Source organism: Botryllus schlosseri, chromosome 1, assembly GCF_051294905.1.
Source record: "Botryllus schlosseri isolate E-star chromosome 1, Bs_hap1, whole genome shotgun sequence".
NCBI lineage: Eukaryota > Metazoa > Chordata > Ascidiacea > Stolidobranchia > Styelidae > Botryllus > Botryllus schlosseri.
The window spans coordinates 27,389,997-27,408,058 of NC_137236.1; the positions used below are offsets into that span (position 1 = coordinate 27,389,997).

Consider the following 18,062-nt stretch of genomic DNA (forward strand, 5'->3'; position numbering starts at 1 on the left):
AGTTTGACCAACGTAGTTGAGAATTCATTTCTTACAATCGAACGCGGGCGTTATATTAAAAATTATAATGATGTAAACATAAGGTTCGACACATTGATTTGACATATGAGATTTTGTAATGCTCGACCACGACTTGATTATTAAATTATTTTGAATCGCCTGAAATAATTGTCGTCATCTAACCAGACTACTGAAAGTCGTTGCCATCACAAAAACAATTTGCATGACGTTTATTAAATGTGTCCTATAGTTAGAATTATTTGTAAAACACACACACAATCAGAGAAATTGAAAATCTTCCTAATGTCATTCGTCAAAGTAAATGTCATCACAATACTCAGTCACTAAAAGACCTTACTTGTACGGGATTGAAGCACCGATAATTAACTAGCTAAACCGAACTCCAAAGAAATTTTACTCACTCGACGGATATGAAACAACATCGCTTAATCGGTCTATATCGTTTTTCTAAATGCAAATCATATCCACCCAGCAGAAAACAATTTTCACTCGCTTGGTAATGAAACCGAAGTCTCCATTCGATATTTTATTTTTGGTCAAATACTATGCAATGAACACATTTGAGTGGCTGAGCTTTACATCATCAAGCTGCCATCTGTAAATCAAGATTACATCCAACTTGTAACTGTATCGTTTAACTACCGGGTTGCATCAGTTTGCTATTTTTTTCATTTAGTGACTGCTGAACATACCAAACGATGCACATTCACTTACGAAATACTGTGTTGATCGTAATTTCCACCTTCGTGATAATCGAATTACATTTGTTTCGAGTTCATAACAACCGACTACTTCTCTATGACATGGCGAATTTTTTTGAAAAGTTATGCTTAGAAGATTGGTGCATCTCGCGAAAAAATAATATACCACTCATATTGATACTGTTACTCCATTGACCGGTATTTTCAAACGAGTCGATTTTCAACCGAGCAAAATTTATTACTTGAGTTGTCCCGCTTACTATATTTAAATGTAAACTCACCCGTCTTTCAACAACAAACAATCATAAAAAAGTACACAAGCAAACACAACAAGTTTTACTTTTGTAGGACACTAATTATTATTCCACGCATCTCATTTCATACTAAGCGTATATGAAAGATATTCATGATACACGAATATATTCGCTCATGCTACGAACATACGCAATGATTGGTGACGCTTTCACACTATTTCGATTTAGTGTAACAAAAACAACAACAACAATTTTCACTCTCTTGACTTATGAAAACAACAGACGAACCTTCATTCAATATTTTGTTTTTGTCAACTAGTTACTTTTTCATGAGACCCCCACTACTCTTACGAAAGTACGAAAGATATTTACATCACACAAAGTAATCAACTTTACTCGATATTCTCACATTACGAAACTAAAGAATGGTTGGTTTGACTCTACAAACTGTTTCGTTACCTCAAGACCTTTATTGTCTGAATGGTTGTTCATGTGTCTTAAGAACCGAATAGTTCAACACAGCACTAGTACCAACAGAAACATCGGAGTTGTTTACACAAAAGTTTGTATGTGTACAGTATGCGAATACCATGTGTAAGTCCAGCACAATTGCGGTATCCATCCGAGTTTAGTTAACACAAATTTATTACAACGGAACCACGTAAACTTTCGTGAAAGAAAAGCATACTCACTCCCAGAGGGTTATGTCAATGCCATAGCAGTACTCCAACAACAAAGTACATATGTTTTCTAGTCACGATCCTTACATCTTACACACAAATCAATCTACTTTGCTAACGAAAAGTGCTGAGTCACCACATGATTACCCTCACAACAAAACAGCTAGAAGATATTATCATACAAAAATATTCCTAACCCTTTGCGCGCCAGTGACAAATCATACAACAAACATTTTTGTGAGGTGAATTGTTGTTCAGTGTCAAGTCTACCTGTTGAAACGTACATTAAAACAACACAGTCACAATTCAATTAAAACCACGAATCTATTTTCATTTCGTCACATACAGAAAAATAAATTTTAATTTCCCAAAACATACTTGTAGTCAAGAAATATTTTTATTAATCAAAATCATCGACTTCTGTTTACGGTGTTAGTGTGTGCATGTCATACACGTGGGGCCCGTATTAAAATGGACACGACACGACTGAATGTAATGAGATAGAGGTCTATCGCATAGATTTACATATGGTCTTCGCTACGGTTTCAAAAAACGAATCATCTCTTTTGCATTGATCTAGACCGAGCAAGTTAGTTAATGGCCATGATTGAGTTTGTCATATGCGAATGATAGGGTTACTGTCAAATCTACATACAACAATCTTCTGGCACTCAAAATAGCAATTTCATTCTCTCCCTTCGTAGTCATATACCGCCAACTCGGCTTTTTTGTTCATCGACAACGGCGTTTAACAAGACCAACGACACTGAACCCACGACGTTTACCTATGTAAAATTACCACTTTCACTTGACAGTCCGTCGTTTACCTGGCTAAACATATCATTTTCCTTTGGAGATCTGATGTTTACCCAGAGTAAGAAACCTTTTTCACTTGGAAATCTATTTTTTCCCTGGGTAACAAACCTTTTTCACTTGGAAATATATTTTTTTCTCTGGTTAACAAACCTTTTTCACTTGGAAATATATTTTTTCCCCGGGTAACAAACCTTTTTCCCTGAGCAACAAGCCATTTTCACTTGGTGGTCCGTCGTTTACCTGAGTAAAAATATCATTTTCCTTTGGGGATCTGGCGTTTACCCAGTGTAACAATACATTTTCTCTTGGTCATCTAGCTTTTCCTAGAGTAACAAAACCATTTTCATTTTGAAATCTGACAAACACACCTGACAATTTGATATTTTTGTATATTGTTACAACGCTAGCGACAAAATATACACCAACAACAACTCCAATACATTTGTGTAATCGCATATTCACTTGTGCTGATGCAGCCCATCAAAATCATCGGTTATCCACATACAATGTGCTGTTGTACATCGACGTGTATGTTTTTGAAATTGGGCAATAGGCTTCGATAGTTCTGTGATGTCCGGGTTCGTGCTTTGGATTTTCCAGAGACAAAATGTCTGAATAAAACACCTCCTTGACGATGGTTGGTATGTGGATAACGGTGTTCGGAAAACGGTTGGATTTATGTCACCCATCGCGATAACAACTCCAGGTCGAGTTTTCCTCCCGCATGTTTACTATATTGTGTCTTTATTGGTCAATGTATGTCTCGACATTCAGTTTGAAATCGGAAACCCTGATAAAGTATGTAACCGGATCCGGATATCAACTGTGAATCGATAAACCAATGGACAATATTCAAAGTAAACATGTTACACCCTGTGTTTCCACGACAAAATACCATCCAGACATACGTCGCGCTTGTGTGCCCACACCAGTATACGGCTAATTCCATTATAATTTAGCAAATTTTTTGAGATTTGTAATGCATACTCTCAGAATTGTCCAATATTTACATATGTTGTTCTTTTTTGAATTCCAAGTTTATTAAAAAAAAAAATTGAAAAATGATTTTCTTGTTTCGTGTTTGGCATGCATTATGGATCGTCGACTTGCCAATTGTAAATATGTCTTACTTGCTTCTATTATTGTTGAAGCGGTGGTTCCGCACGGATTCTACTTCAAAAATTTCGGAAACTAAATCGAATAAATTTATTGATATATCTGACTGGTGATAATAGTATTTACGGTGAGCAGGGATATGGGTTGGGACCATGAAATTTTTATGTAATGCATATTTCACGTTGGAATAAATGTGAAATTTAAAATCAAGCTTTTTATCAACCATACTCCTTAGAAGCACATTTCACAAGAATTTTTTTTGTGTAGGCCGTATCCTACAGACATTTTCAAGCCCGTCCCCCCCATTTTTTTTTTCATCCGTAACTTTTTTTTCATTGAGTTTAGGGCGAAACAGTTGGTTTTATTGAATTCCTTGGCCCCAGAATTGGTTAATTGGACATTTTAATTGGTTCTCTACCATCATTTGAGCGAAAAATATCGATTTCAAAGATTTTTGAAAGTAGCGCCACCTAGTGACGAGAGGATTTTAAATCGCAATATCTTTTGAACCGCTGAACATTTTTCAATTTTTTTTTTTAATAAACTTGGAATTCAAAAAAGAATAACATTTGTAAATATTGGACAATTCTGAGGGTATGCATTACAGCCCCTGTTAAATTATAATGGAATTAGCCATACGCGTAAATGGAGGTGTGTGACATTGCATGCAATGTGTTGGTATACAAACATCGATCCACAGACATTATCATAGCCGGTAGTTTTGATGTAGATCGAATGTCACCCGATAACAATGTCATACCAATAAGCCACATTGCAATGACTCTGAGTCAATCTGAAGCATGACATACAGACACACAAACATAGAAACCGTAACATGGGTATTCGCACGACTACTTTTGACAGGGAAAGCGAACTGTACAGTACATACCAATATTGTGATCACAGTCGAATATGCGAACCGTGCACAATCATATACCCTGGTTTTTGTTGGATATGTACGAAACCGATAAATCGATACATTTCTTTCCCTTCGGTGTCAATAATACAAGCGTCATTCCAATGCATCGCTCGAATGTGAGGTTCGTCGGGTGTAAAATCCATGTCAAATAACACCAAAGTGCGCCTTCCGTGTTTTGTCATTTCCACCATCGCATCTTGTCTGTGTCGTAACACTATTGTGCTGGGACTTGAAAAACGACAGATTGTGAGACGGATTGACATGACCAACTGAATCGATGTCAATAATCTCGCGGTGATGACAGTGTCAAAATGCTACCGATATGACGAGACCAACCCCGATCTATTGCGGTGATGACCGTTTCGAAACTGGACAAACCCTTACGATGGTGTGTTTTATGATTGCATGTGATATCACGAGAGGTAGTGTTCTATTGTGGTGTATGATTGCAGTCTTCAGTCCACAGAAACACACCTTATTGGATCACAGTATCAGTCCGAGATTTACAGAATCGTTGTTCACGATATTTATCTGGAGTCGTTATGTGGGAGTAGCGACATCCATGCATCGTGACTGAAAGACTGATCGCAATCATTTCGAGCACCCGTGATTCGATAGTTCACCTAGATCAAACGCTGCAGCAGAAAACTTCGGTGTCGACAACACAATGGATATCGACCGATGTTTCCAATTGGTCTGGGTGGTCTGTCCGGAGATAGGGTCATGACTATCTTGTAATGTTACAACGCGATAAAACCATCGAGTAAATCAGTAAACGGTGTCGAAATATCGATGTAATAGCGCGGACTCAGAGTCATTGCAATGTGGCTTATTGGTATGATATTGTTATCGGGTGACATTCGATCTACATCAAAACTACCGGCTATGATAATGTCTGTGGATCGATGTTTGTATACCAACACATTGCATGCAATGTCACACACCTCCATTTACGCGTATACTGGTGTGGGCAAACAAGCGCGACGTATGTCTGGATGGTATTTTGTCGTGGAAACACAGGGTGTAACATGTTTACTTTGAATATTGTCCATTGGTTTATCGATTCACAGTTGATATCCGGATCCGGTTACATACTTTATCAGGGTTTCCGATTTCAAACTGAATGTCGAGACATACATTGACCAATAAAGACACAATATAGTAAACATGCGGGAGGAAAACTCGACCTGGAGTTGTTATCGCGATGGGTGACATAAATCCAACCGTTTTCCGAACACCGTTATCCACATACCAACCATCGTCAAGGAGGTGTTTTATTCAGACATTTTGTCTCTGGAAAATCCAAAGCACGAACCCGGACATCACAGAACTATCGAAGCCTATTGCCCAATTTCAAAAACATACACGTCGATGTACAACAGCACATTGTATGTGGATAACCGATGATTTTGATGGGCTGCATCAGCACAAGTGAATATGCGATTACACAAATGTATTGGAGTTGTTGTTGGTGTATATTTTGTCGCTAGCGTTGTAACAATATACAAAAATATCAAATTGTCAGGTGTGTTTGTCAGATTTCAAAATGAAAATGGTTTTGTTACTCTAGGAAAAGCTAGATGACCAAGAGAAAATGTATTGTTACACTGGGTAAACGCCAGATCCCCAAAGGAAAATGATATTTTTACTCAGGTAAACGACGGACCACCAAGTGAAAATGGCTTGTTGCTCAGGGAAAAAGGTTTGTTACCCGGGGAAAAAGGTTTGTTGCCCAGAGAAAAAATATATTTCCAAGTGAAAAAGGTTTGTTAACCAGAGAAAAAAATATATTTCCAAGTGAAAAAGGTTTGTTACCCAGGGAAAAAATAGATTTCCAAGTGAAAAAGGTTTCTTACTCTGGGTAAACATCAGATCTCCAAAGGAAAATGATATGTTTAGCCAGGTAAACGACGGACTGTCAAGTGAAAGTGGTAATTTTACATAGGTAAACGTCGTGGGTTCAGTGTCGTTGGTCTTGTTAAACGCCGCTGTCGATGAACAAAAAAGCCGAGTTGGCGGTATATGACTACGAAGGGAGAGAATGAAATTGCTATTTTGAGTGCCAGAAGGTTGTTGTATGTAGATTTGACAGTAACCCTATCATTCGCATATGACAAACTCAATCATGGCCATTAACTAACTTGCTCGGTCTAGATCAATGCAAAAGAGATGATTCGTTTTTTGAAACCGTAGCGAAGACCACATGTAAATCTATGCGATAGACTTCTATCTCCTTACATTCAGTCGTGTCGTGTCCATTTTAATACGGGCCCCACGTGTATGACATGCACACACTAACACCGTAAACAGAAGTCGATGATTTTGATTAATAAAAATATTTCTTGACTACAAGTATGTTTTGGGAAATTAAAATTTATTTTTCTGTATGTGACGAAATGAAAATAGATTCGTGGTTTTAATTGAATTGTGACTGTGTTGTTTTAATGTACGTTTCAACAGGTAGACTTGACACTGAACAACAATTCACCTCACAAAAATGTTTGTTGTATGATTTGTCACTGGCGCGCAAAGGGTTAGGAATATTTTTGTATGATAATATCTTCTAGCTGTTTTGTTGTGAGGGTAATCATGTGGTGACTCAGCACTTTTCGTTAGCAAAGTAGATTGATTTGTGTGTAAGATGTAAGGATCGTGACTAGAAAACATATGTACTTTGTTGTTGGAGTACTGCTATGGCATTGACATAACCCTCTGGGAGTGAGTATGCTTTTCTTTCACGAAAGTTTACGTGGTTCCGTTGTAATAAATTTGTGTTAACTAAACTCGGATGGATACCGCAATTGTGCTGGACTTACACATGGTATTCGCATACTGTACACATACAAACTTTTGTGTAAACAACTCCGATGTTTCTGTTGGTACTAGTGCTGTGTTGAACTATTCGGTTCTTAAGACACATGAACAACCATTCAGACAATAAAGGTCTTGAGGTAACGAAACAGTTTGTAGAGTCAAACCAACCATTCTTTAGTTTCGTAATGTGAGAATATCGAGTAAAGTTGATTACTTTGTGTGATGTAAATATCTTTCGTACTTTTGTAAGAGTAGTGGGGGTCTCATGAAAAAGTAACTAGTTGACAAAAACAAAATATTGAATGAAGGTTCGTCTGTTGTTTTCATAAGTCAAGAGAGTGAAAATTGTTGTTGTTGTTTTTGTTACACTAAATCGAAATAGTGTGAAAGCGTCACCAATCATTGCGTATGTTCGTAGCATGAGCGAATATATTCGTGTATCATGAATATCTTTCATATACGCTTAGTATGAAATGAGATGCGTGGAATAATAATTAGTGTCCTATAAAAGTAAAACTTGTTGTGTTTGCTTGTGTACTTTTTTATGATTGTTTGTTGTTGAAAGACGGGTGAGTTTACATTTAAATATAGTAAGCGGGACAACTCAAGTAATAAATTTTGCTCGGTTGAAAATCGACTCGTTTGAAAATACCGGTCAATGGAGTAACAGTATCAATATGATTGGTATATTATTTTTTCGCGAGATGCACCAATCTTCTAAGCATAACTTTTCAAAAAAATTCGCCATGTCATAGAGAAGTAGTCGGTTGTTATGAACTCGAAACAAATGTAATTCGATTATCACGAAGGTGGAAATTACGATCAACACAGTATTTCGTAAGTGAATGTGCATCGTTTGGTATGTTCAGCAGTCACTAAATGAAAAAAATAGCAAACTGATGCAACCCGGTAGTTAAACGATACAGTTACAAGTTGGATGTAATCTTGATTTACAGATGGCAGCTTGATGATGTAAAGCTCAGCCACTCAAATGTGTTCATTGCATAGTATTTGACCAAAAATAAAATATCAAATGGAGACTTCGGTTTCATTACCAAGCGAGTGAAAATTGTTTTCTGCTGGGTGGATATGATTTGCATTTAGAAAAACGATATAGACCGATTAAGCGATGTTGTTTCATATCCGTCGAGTGAGTAAAATTTCTTGGGAGTTCGGTTTAGCTAGTTAATTATCGGTGCTTCAATCCCGTACAAGTAAGGTCTTTTAGTGACTGAGTATTGTGATGACATTTACTTTGACGAATGACATTAGGAAGATTTTCAATTTCTCTGATTGTGTGTGTGTTTTACAAATAATTCTAACTATAGGACACATTTAATAAACGTCATGCAAATTGTTTTTGTGATGGCAACGACTTTCAGTAGTCTGGTTAGATGACGACAATTATTTCAGGCGATTCAAAATAATTTAATAATCAAGTCGTGGTCGAGCATTACAAAATCTCATATGTCAAATCAATGTGTCGAACCTTATGTTTACATCATTATAATTTTTAATATAACGCCCGCGTTCGATTGTAAGAAATGAATTCTCAACTACGTTGGTCAAACTTTCAAACCTCGTATACTCAATTACAACAAAACATAACCAGCATTCGAATAAGCCGTAAGCTACAAGTGGATTTAAAACTTGATGCTGTTTTGTGGTTAACTCAAGTCAGTGGTCATGTTTGTGTCGATTTCAGGAATGATCATGACGAGTTGATCGGGTTGACCGTACAGAGTTGCTGACATTCCAACATCTTTTACGCTGTAATGTACGGGTTTTATTGTGATAAATTATTTCTCGGTTATTATTCAGACATTCAAATCTCGTATACTCAAAATATAATATGTTTATGTCAAGTCGTATATGTGTCGATTAGTAAATAGCTTACTTTGTCTTCAGAATAGTAACGACCTTTACAATTGAATAAAAATTATCGGTCATATGAATACAACCAGGATGAATTAATTCAAATTTGTGAGTTGCAGTGATATAATCAAGTAAGTGAAAACTAGATTTTTAACACTTGGTGATGTTGTGAATAATTCTTTTGAGTATGGTGAGATGTTAAAATGTCGCTTTGACAAACGAAAAGCCGGATCATTACCTGTTTCAAATCAATGTGCGTATAATATTGAAATGAGACTGCGGGAAAGTCGGTAGTCATGTTTGTCAATCTATTTCAATTTAGACTATGTCAAAGTCGAGATATTTCATTTTGGATTACCTCGATTGACCCATAGAACATCTCGCGAATGGATTCCGACGCCACACTATAACATTTTTGATATGAAGGACTCACGGGTTTTCAATCAACAATACCTAGATTTTTTGGTAATGCTAGAGTTGGCCAAATGATAAGTTGCGTGTTTTTGTTAGGCGTTTGATTTCTCAGTAATAAATACAATTATTGTATGTGTATACTTGCGATTGCTTGATTCTTGTTTAGTTACTTGGTATTGATTCTATAGGCGTGAAACAGCGGAATGGAATGTGTGAATAATTCGATGCGACTGAAGTTGGAGTTAGCAATATTCAGGTTACGTTCGAATCAACTGATCGCGGTAAATGGATTTCTCAAAGGCTTAGAGTTGTGCCGGATCAACACATTCAAATACGAATCAACTTGGTTTGTGTAGTGAGTTTCATTTCAAGTTGACAAATTGACACATTGATTGAATATTCTCATAATTCTTAGCGTGCAACTAAAGTCAGCCACTGTTCGAGGTGTCAAAACATATAGCGACCACCAGAAAGCGTCAAATTGTTGGTTTTCGAATCACCGTCTACGCCGGTTCTGTGACAAACTAATTACCAAAATATTACCTTGTGAGCGGGTATCAGGGATTGCTATGTCTGAAGCATTATCCGGCGAGTGGTCGTTGGATTTTAAAATGATATCACACCCTTTTGAATAAGCGTTCACTTCACAAAGGATTAGGGTTAGAGCGGAAATAAGTGACAATTTGTCGCTATTCAAGTTACCGACGCTGGCGGTCTGTTGTTCGTTACTTATTAAATCTTACGAGTGAAATCAAGCTCTGTGCCAAACTGCTTACGAAAATTTCACCGCGTGAGTGATCGATGTCTGTAGCACCAAGTCGCGAAAGATGGTTATGTCCGAGATATTATCTTGTCAGCGATCGCGGGGTTTTGCAAACTATTTCACACCTATTTGAAGTGTTAGTTTGTGAATGCGGCTATTGTTGATATTCGAATCGCCGTCTACGCCGGCTCTGGGGTAATCTAATTACTCAAACATTACCATGCGAGTAATTCCTAGATTTTGCAAACTATTTTCACGCCTTTTTTTTGAAAGTACGACATTCCGCCCGCAGTCTATACCCGAAAGTACGAATCATCACCGCGTCCATAAGAATAACGATATATCATTGTCGTACTCGCCGTAATTTGGAATATACACATTAACTAAGGACCAATCACATGACTATTTACTTGATACATATTCAACACGAAGTACGACATGTCAACAACGAAGCCGCGTGCGACCGATCCCTATGCTGAAAAGGGTTACCGTGCACTGTAAAAAATAAAAACCTCGATTTACCGCGAAATGTTTGGAAGCACGGTAGCCAGACATTTCGTGGTAATTTAACCTTACCGTTAGTCAATGTAAATTGAAACTAACATTCTTCCGGTAATCTCACTTTACACGCCAGACTGTAATGTTACAGTCACCTCCGGTATATCTAATCTACATTTTATCCTGTATATTTGCCACTCAGACTGTAATTTTACCGCCTACCAACATACAATACATGCTGTCTGTGTAAATCAGGATTACATACCAGCTTGTAAATTCACGCACATCCCATACCTATCGCAAAACAACCTGATGCTAAAATATCGCAAAAGCTTCTTCACAGCCCCAAAACGAGATTGGAACAAACTGTATATTCATTCATGATTCACGATGATAAGATTATCGATGGAAAAGTATTGCTGCTAGAGGTCTAATTCTTCTTTAGGAGACATGCAGTAACACGAGTGGTCTCCCACCATCGGCCAAACTTCCAATTGTTTCTTTTTCTCGTCCTCATTCCTTCTGTGTAGCTAGTATCTTGCAGCTCCCCTAAAAAGAATTCATGCTTAAGTCGCTATAATAAGCAAAGTTCCTAACCTAGACATGACATTATAAAGACTACTAAGACAAAGAGGGTAACAAAAATATAACAATTTTTGAAGTACGGTACCGGTACTGATACATTGTGTGGTGACGGCTCCGCCTTTTACATGATATAGCAGAGATTCATGACCTACTTCACCATGCACTTTATTGCATGCTGGTATTTCTTGACCCCCGATCAGGATTGTCCAGCGTATCGGTAGTGGAAATATATTGAAATCGCCCAAATGTACCATAAAAAAATTCTTTCGTGAGGAGCACACGATTCTAATTCCTGGTCAGATTTAGAAGGGCGCTACTATATTAAAATCGAAAAATTAAGTTATGTTGAATTGCGTGGAGCGCGAAGAAAATTTCAAGAATAATCAAAATCTCTAAAAAAATTGGGAGTGAATTAGTAATTTCAATTTGCATGTCAACGGATGCTAACACATACTAATTGAATTAGGTGTTGGCGGCCGCACAAATTCCCATCTACGGCAGCAGGTTGCCCATCCCTGATCTTATGTCTTACGCCATTGAATCCGAAGAGACTCTTTGGGGTACAGAACTTTAATATACATTTTAATAATATATTCATAGTGAAAATATATTAAAACCCGAAGCTTTTCGAGCTGACACTTTTCAAGGGCAATCGTCAGCAAATGAAGAATTTCAAAAACATGCATCTAGCTACATTGCATACAACCAATTATGACGTCATAGAAACAAACAACATGAAATACAGGCAAACCACGAGCGCAGCTAGTGGCCAATTTTCAGATTCACTAAAAATTCCTTCTGCTGACACAAGCGCGGTCGGTGGATTTTAATATAAGTCGATTCCAGTGCAGACAGATGGAAATTAGTGCGGCCTCTGCCTAATATAGAAAATCTTTCATCGCAATAGTTTTTAGCGCAAGTTGCATTCTCAGCCAAATGCTTGCCGATGGCAGAGTTCATAGCCATGGCCTGATTACGTTTTAGTAATCGCAGATCAGTTACGGCTGCGTCTTCGCGAGAGTCCAGTGTGCATGATCTGATAACGCTCGGAACATGTTGTTTGATGCGTTCCTGCAAGCGCTGAGTTGTTCTTCCCACGTACCGACAGTCACAGTGGCACTTGAAATCATAGACTATATTGCTTTGTTGAGAAGCAGGAAGAACATCTTTGTGCGTTGCAGGAAGCAATTGTTTGGTGGTAAACACAACATTAGTTTTTACGTTATCGTAACAACGATTTACAGCAGAAATCAATTGCTTTTCAAACCGGGAAGAGATGGGGCCCAACCACGGTAAATGTATATATACATTTTCCTCAGACCGTGTGTTCGTGTTTTGTGACTTGTTGGGATTGAAATTCCTGAGTTTTCTGTCAACAGAACTCTTGATGATGTGTTCGGGGTACCCGTTATCGATTAGAATTTTGCGGATATATTCTAGCTCCGCGTTTAATTTTTCCTCCGAACAAATCATCAAGGCTCTGTGCACCAACGTGCCAATCAAATTTAGTTTACGGCGATTCGGGCTAAAAGAATTCCAGCGTATATAATGCCCTGTAAACGTTGGCTTCCAGTAAATCGAAGTGACAAAGCTAATACCCCGTTTTTCCACTAGAACGTCTAAGAATGGTAACGAGTTAGCACGCTCTTTTTCAAATGTGAATTTTAAAGACGAGTGTAGAGAATTCAAGTTATCAAAAAAGTCATCGAACTCCGTCTCATTTTGACAGATAACGAAAGTGTCGTCGACATAGCGACGGTACATGAATGGAGGCTTGGTTTAATCTGTCGCGAAAAGTCTGTTTTCATGGAATCCCACAAATATATTGGCAAAAATCGGGCCAAGAGGGCTACCCATAGCTACACCGTCGGTTTGCATGTAGATGGTATCGTTAAAACTAAACTCAACAGAGCAAGTAGCCGTATTAAGAAGTTCAACGAACACTTTACGCGAGAAGGAAGGTGGTGCTAAATCACCACCGCCATAGAGCGCGTCCGCACAGATATCGATGGTCTCCTTCAGCGGCACGTTCGTGAAGAGGCTAACGATATCATATGAACCGAGAAACATATTCGAGTTTGGAAGGTCGGTTGTTTTCATCTCGTGCGCAAATGTAAACGAATCAGCGACGCAATGCGAATCATACATGGAGCGCACTGGCTCCAAAACACCGATAAGCCACTTCGCGAGCTTGTGCTGCGCCGATCCAATCATAGAAAGAATTGGTCGAACGGACACGTTGGTTTTATGAGTTTTCGGCAGTCCGTACATACATTTACGTACATTTACATACATTCCGTACATACATTTACGTACATTTGCTGACGATTGCCCTTGAAAAGTGTCAGCTCGAAAAGCTTCGGGTTTTAATATATTTTCACTATGAATATATTATTAAAATGTATGCCATTGAATCCGTATTCCAGTCTTTAACATTTTTGACAAATTTCCCCAAACTTGTTTGAAAATAGCAAAAAAACATTGGACAGGACATCAATTTGTTTCAAGGTAGGTTGCACTGAGACTAACCCTAATGCTGGTAGTGTCTACAGAGAACAAGGCGTCGTTCTGTACTGCCATGCCCAATTTGATCAGTTTTGGAATTGAATCAAATTGTGTTGATATAGGGTAGCTTAACTGAGGGCGAAACCGAGCAACCTATATTGCATCGAAGTCTGTCTTACGCAGTGCAGTTCGCCAGCTATTAACAACAGCTATCCAGCGCAAAGAGCTTTAGGCTGCTGCCAAAGCTATGAAGTAATGAATGACTTACACGTGGGAATTCCTCTAAATCTTCAAATAATATCACAAATTTGCTTAAATGAAGTTGAGCGCGACTGCTGGAGTTTGAATTTGGCGAGCTTTCTTGAATACGAAATAAGTTTCATCTTCAACAATCGTCTTCTGAAAATGGTTGTGAAACACATGTTTAGTCAGAATTCATACAGACTTTGTCAATTTCTCGCGTTCCCCAAGTTGAGAACCACTGATCTTATGTATTGAAGCAAAAGATTCCTCATTATAGGTGGCATGTGTACCAAACAAATCTAGCAGTGGATGGAAACATGTCTATGCTATGGCTCAAAATGACATAAACATACCAACAGTTTCAACTACTCCGCGGCAGAGTATGTGGTGTCACAGGTCAGTATATAGGTCGACTAACATCCCAAAATAGAACAGAGAATGCGGCGAATGAAATATTTCAATCATGAAATCAAAGTCATCCCGGTGGTGTGCACAGTCGTAGATATTCAAGGTAACGAATACTATGTATAGTACTGTACCTTTTACGATGCGTATCCCAATCAGCATTCCTAGGAATCTTCAACGATCGTGTCCACTTTCTTCAAGCACAAGCTTCGCTCCACCCTTTGCTCAAATCTCTGTAATGGCCAGACGACGATACGCCACTCTAACGATTTCAAAATAAGTGGTATTCATCCGCTGACATGCCACCAATAATATTTACTGGCCAATGCGTTATAATGTTTGATTTAGGTCGTTTTTTTTACAGAAACATTTATCATTACATCCAGTCCCTTTCTTTCCCATCTAATTGCGTATAAATTGATATTTATTCCATGTGATGTCACTACTTACCGTACTGACGTAACCAGACGCTGCTTGTGATGTCACAGTGATGCATTGGTTGTTTACTACGAATCTCAGAAAAATCAGTAACGCGTAACGGTAACCTAATGTAAGCTATTACAGGTCGCGGTCGCCTTGTTCGCCATTAACAACTGGTCATTGTGGTCAACTTAGCATGCGGCGCTGATATTTCTAGTTTCCCGAACAATATTATACATCCTAAACTGATATTCCAACTCATCAGTCCTATCCGTGACAACGAATGTAACCAGCGAGACCGGCCGATAGCCACAGCCTTATAATATAGTGGCTATATCTACGATTGCCAGTTGTTTCTTTTACCCTACTATGTACTATACTGAAATTGGTACTAGGGCCAACAATTTCCTTATGACAGACCCCAGTCTCGCGAACGAGGTTGAATCAGGTCAAATCACCACGAGAATGATATCAGTAACATTCAGTTCCACGTATACATTGGCTGCAGAGATTTTCAAGCTAATCAATTTTTCCAATATCCTGGTAAACTTCAGAAACGAGTAGCCTAACTGTCTGTAATTTTGCGAAGAAATTCTGGTAACTTGACTTTAGAGCTAAATTGAGGTAATATTACATATCAAAATGTAAAATTTCAAGCTACGCACAGTTATTGGCAGCTACCGGTAATTCGTTGCAAAATTTACGGAGATTTCCCAGTAAATCTACCAGATTTTTTACAGTGTGCGACCACAAGACACAATAGCCGCTTGCCACCCCCGCCATAAGACAAAAGAGCCGCTTGCCATCCCGGGTTTCCCAGCCGCTTGCGACCCCCGCCATAAGAAATAAGAGCCGCTTGCCACCCCCGCCATAAGACGCAATAGCCGCTCGCCACCCCCGCCATAAGACAAAAAAGCCGCTTGCCACCCCGGGTTTCCCAGCCGCTTGCGACCCCCGCCATAAGACATAATAGCCGCATGCCACCCCCGCCATAAGAATAACGATATATCATTGTCGTACTCACCGTAAACGTTGGGATTAACTCGAATCGGTCATATTTAATAATTTGTAATACACACATTAACTAAGAATCAATCACGTGACTATTTACTATTCCTGATACTTCTTCAACATCGGTCGAGAGAGTTGACTATACCCGAAACGGCGATTCACGGCCGCACCCATAAGAACACATGGCGAGTCACCACAGATACCGTAAGAATACATGACAGGCGAATCACCGCCACCGCCTATAGCAAAAAAGGCGAATCACGACCCCGAGTTTTCACGGCGAATCACCGACGCAGCCTATACCCGAAATGGCGAATCACGGCCGCACCCATAAGAACACATGGCGACTCATCGCCGAGAGAGGGGTCAAAAAAGGCGAGTCACCACCCCCGGTTTTCAGGCGAGTCACCACCCCGCCCATAAGAACCAATGGCGTCATGCGACCGATCTACATAACTACTGACCTATGACACATATACCCTAAAAAACTCAGATGTGACAACTTTTCTTGCTCAATATTATAATCTAAGCTACAGCAAGCGAAAGAAGAATTTTCGGTCGCAACCGTCAAAAAATAGATTAAATATTGACTCAAATGTTGTCATAAAATCACGTTTCGATTTAGGCTCGGACTTATAAATTTGAGGGTACATACATATTGCCCAAAAATCGACAATGTGACTTCCAAAGACCTCGTTATAGCGATAAAACATCATATTCAATTATTACATAAAGATTTTCTGTACGTAGTCAAGTTTCATTTGTTTCATGATTAGTATGCTTGATTATTTTGCTTGATTTGGGTGTTGTATCCTCCCTACTAATTTTGTACATGAATCGAAAAAATTCCACTCAAGGAAAGAACTGAAAAAAATAATAGGTTCCATTATATAGCCTGATACAAGCCCTAGACTTCACAATAAAAATGATTGTTGGTTTGTTCGTGTTGAAGGTTACAAAGGAAAATGTATATGTCGATCTAAATTTAGTTTACACACCCCAAAACAAAAAACATCTGTGAGAGACCCCATAGTTTGCGCACGTCGAATTTTTTTGTATGTGAGGAAAGATGTTGCCAGCATGCAATTGTAGAAAAGTTCACGGAGTGTAATCATGGAATTATCATAGAGAATTTTCAAAGTATTTTCGGTCCCAGTGATCCATCGGAACCACATCTCCCCTACGCCCGGATCCGTACGATTATAGCACCTCAAACCTTCATAAATTCTTCTGGGGGAGCTCCGGTTCAGCGTTATTTAGTGAAGCAGCAAGAAATTTATTGTTTCATGTTTTTTTTACCAACATCTGAGTAGGTACAGCAAGTAGCCTAGTTCGTTAGCGTACGATATGCGATGGTATACCTGCTGTATCAATGATTGTTTCCCGTGAGTCAAGTGATTCTACGATTAGTTCTATGTATATGTGTCAGTTCTATGCATACGTGTCATTTGCTACTCTGGTACTGCAACTACTGTATCTCATCACATCTATAACTCGTAAGATATCTTCCTACAAACTACGGAAACCGACTACACCCAAGCCTCCGGTGATCAAATATGCATTCAATTTTATTCGATCTAAGGAAACTGTATGAAATACTATTAGTTTCATAATAAAATTGCAACAGGCACATATAAACTTTCATTGCACTGCACTTTTTCACTCCGTAATCGAATATAATAACGTAAAAATGGATATTGATATCGCGAAACAAGATAATAAAACTGACGTCCAGATATCGAACGCGTCAGTGTCTTCCTCCAGGACGGAATAAAATAGAATTGTTATGCTGCAAATGACGATAGCACAGGAGATCATCCAGACTGACGTCTTCTCGTTGAAATCTGAAAAGTATGTTTGAAAACCTTAGTTCTGAGTAGTTATGCGTTTATCGCCACGATGCGCCCTGTAAATTTGACAAGTAGTTCTGATTAACTGATAAAATCATGCGAAATGTACTTTTCGAAGCTATTTCACTCCAGTGGTTTTTAGACCTTCCTATTTCCATTTCAACTTCAGGTA

The 18,062-nt window shown here is 38.6% G+C and overlaps 2 protein-coding genes and 1 long non-coding RNA gene across 7 annotated transcripts in view; all 3 read right to left on the reverse strand.

Annotated features, from left to right (window-relative positions):
• The window catches only part of LOC145441434 (uncharacterized), a 191,819-nt gene that overhangs the window by 76,878 nt on the left and 96,879 nt on the right, over positions 1-18,062 (reverse strand). The gene's annotated exons all lie outside the window — the stretch shown is intronic.
• LOC145446717 (uncharacterized) overlaps positions 1-18,062 on the reverse strand; it is a 69,068-nt gene that overhangs the window by 17,486 nt on the left and 33,520 nt on the right. The gene's annotated exons all lie outside the window — the stretch shown is intronic.
• On the reverse strand, positions 11,205-14,930 carry LOC145446554 (uncharacterized). The gene is made up of 3 exons (XR_013917305.1): positions 14,744-14,930; positions 14,230-14,360; positions 11,205-11,420 (listed from the first exon to the last, which is right to left on the reverse strand). It is a non-coding gene; the product is annotated as an uncharacterized LOC145446554 (long non-coding RNA).